Source organism: Diachasma alloeum, unplaced genomic scaffold (genome assembly GCF_001412515.2).
Source record: "Diachasma alloeum isolate Michigan unplaced genomic scaffold, Dall2.0 Dall_scaffold_00305, whole genome shotgun sequence".
Classification (NCBI taxonomy): domain Eukaryota; kingdom Metazoa; phylum Arthropoda; class Insecta; order Hymenoptera; family Braconidae; genus Diachasma; species Diachasma alloeum.
In genome coordinates, this window is record NW_021680444.1 from 11,067 (window position 1) to 14,032 (window position 2,966).

Sequence of the window (2,966 nt, forward strand, 5' to 3'; positions counted from 1 at the left end):
TAACACTGTACCTGTCTTCCCCAACGTGTCAGAAAGTTGTTATCTTAAATTTTCAGAGTTCACTATTGAGTGTGGACTCCAAAACTCCCGATTAACGAAATATGCTATCCCCAGTCAGCATTTACCAGCATTCGATGCCCCCGAACAAGGGAATCGAAGTGCTTCGAAAAACTCCTACAGATCACCCTTGCAAAGAGCCAGTACATCTCTTACTGCAAGAGTATGAATCTCCTAGTACCCGTGGGAGTTCATCAAAACTCAAGGTGAAAATTCATATTTTCTATGTTCATAAAAATGGTCAGTAATGAGGGGGTATTGCCAAATGAGTACTCTGGGCGAGGAGGCATTGTCTTCCTTTATCATTTCACTCCTGAATTCGCCAGCAAATAGAGATGTTTCATTTATCGTGTTGAGAGAAATCTACAGAGGGACATATGTAGTCAAACGCGACTTGAACTTGTTTTTCAATGGACTTTATGATGCTCTCTGTGGCGACACAAATTGTCGTAAAGTGTTATCCTCGGAAACACCATTGGAACTACCACTTGCTGAAAATGAAAACCCGAGCAACGATAAACCATACAATGAGGAATTGGAAAAAATGCTCTCTGGATATCTCTCCGTGAGAAATGCTGAACCTCAAATTGTTGATGCCAGTATACGAGCATCGTCCGAAGAAACATGTGTTGATGCGAGTGTGCAAGCACCTCCCGAGAGAACGTATGTTGATACAGCGACTCAGGTGAATTCCAGGCATCTTTATGTTCCGTTATGTTCCAGAATACCGACGGATGCTGAGGTGTCAATTCTTTGTGGTAATAGAAATTATCGAATTCTAGACACACTGGTAGAACGAATTTCAATTATTTACCCTGAAAAAAGCACGTAAACTATCTTTGCGAGAACGGGTCACACTAACAACAATGAAATTAGAAAAATATCTGACTTTCTCTGTTCTGACAATAATATTTTAATGTGGCCGAGCCAACTTGTCGGGTCATCTCTGTAGAGTTCTACAGAGAATTCGTTGGGCGTCCAAAGAAGAAATTCAGAGGAATAGGCTCCACTCTTTCAAGGATTTTGAAAACATGTGTGGTAGATTGTACTGAATTCGAAATCCACCAAACACCAAATTGCCTTGCATGTTGTCTAAGGATTTATAGTCGTAAGGATAAAAGGAAATTCGCTGCTGAATTCATGACAGCACTCACCCCAGGAGGACTTTTAATATATTCGAGTGAAGAGTACGGAGGCCGGTCTACTGATAGCACAATATTCAAGGCTAGTAATATTATTAGTCGTTTACGGCCGGGTGATGGTGTAATAGCGGACAAAGGATTCAGAATAGAACATTTGTGTAACAAATATGGCATTCAACTGTGTACATCAACATACCTCGAAAAAAAAACCGTTTCCAACGGACGAGGCTGTATCGAACCTTCTACTCTCTTCTGCATGCGTCCACGCAGAACGTATGCATCAAAGAATTGAAGTTTTTGCTGTATTAAGGAATGCAATATCCGAGAATCTTGCAAGACAGGTCAATGACATTGTATTTATGTGTGCAGGTTTAGTACGTCTGGGGACCCCACTTTTTTCTGACAAACAAATTTGTAACCCAACTCTTTATTTGAGTGACCTGAATAAATTGATGAAAACTCAGAATTGATTGAGTCCGTCATCGTTATGCAAAGAGAACTCTCACCTAAAAATTCATTAGCCCACTCTAGTTGAATTCTTCAAACAATTGGAGAAAAACTTGGAACCCAGACGAGCACGAAAGAAGAACGACAAGACAAACGTCGAGAAAAATAAACAGGATGTCGCACATGACGGAGATGACCCGAAAGCACCAGTCTCCAAGATATTGAACATTCAGGAGGCGAATCTGAAGGATAAAGAGGAAGTTTGCACATTCAGTTTTGATTCTCATGATTGTACCGAACGTTTAGCTTGGCACCAGCCAAGGGAACTAAAAAGATAATTCAAGGTACAAATTGAGGAAAAGTTGTTGAGAATGTTCCTGGGAGTGAACCTGCGGCTGAAGCTATTGGAGGAGATATTGAAAATGATCCGGGGAGTGAGAAAATCAATGCTGATGATCTTGGAGTCACTAGAGATGATGCTCAAGCCGTTGCAACGATTTCTAGAGCTCAAAATGAAGAGAAAATCATTGGAAAGACTTATGGAGCTGGACCTGATGCTACGATTGATGAGAATCATCGGAGGATCGTTCTGGGGTTCCAAGAGAAACATCTAGATCTGGAAAATCCTTATAATTTTTTATCTTTATAATTTTTTATTTATGTACAATAGAATAATTTCTTTGTTTTTACACAACGAAATAATCTCTTCTTTCGAATATACCAGCCTAACATTACCAGCAACACACCTCACAGATATTTCTTCTTCTTCTTACAAACATTCTTATGAGTATTCTCTTTGCAGATAACATGTAGTATTTTTATGAAATAGATTTCTTTCAATTCAGAAAATAGAGCATCGACAAAAGATTCATTGTGTTTGACTGATATAATGTGCGTGTCGTCGACTTGATCGGAATATATTGCGAAATCGGATCTCCAGGTTCAACAATGCAAGCCCAAATTGAACTTGAGCATAGTATGATAGTACGAATGTTTTTTTTCAACTGAAGGTAAATCATAAAGCCATTTAATCTCCACCAGAACATAAGACTCTTGAGCTTGCATCACAATGCCATCAGCAGAAGAACCGAGCCAAGGATTATGTTCAGAGATGATTAGGCCACAACAGTGTACATCACAATCTTTAAGCTTTGTATACAATTCTCTTGCTTTCGGTGCCATCTTTAATCCATGATGTAATTATTCGAAAATTCACGTGGCCAAAAGTATGTCTTCTTTAGCCCACTCATTTTTGGAATTCATATATAGGGGATACCATCTACTATCTGTAATACGAAACTGCCGATCTTTCTTCCAAAG

The 2,966-nt window shown here is 39.3% G+C and overlaps 1 pseudogene; it reads left to right on the forward strand.

Annotated features, from left to right (window-relative positions):
• The first annotated feature begins 601 nt into the window (after window positions 1–601).
• On the forward strand, window positions 602–2,295 carry LOC107039701 (annotated as a pseudogene).
• The last annotated feature ends 671 nt before the right edge of the window (window positions 2,296–2,966 follow it).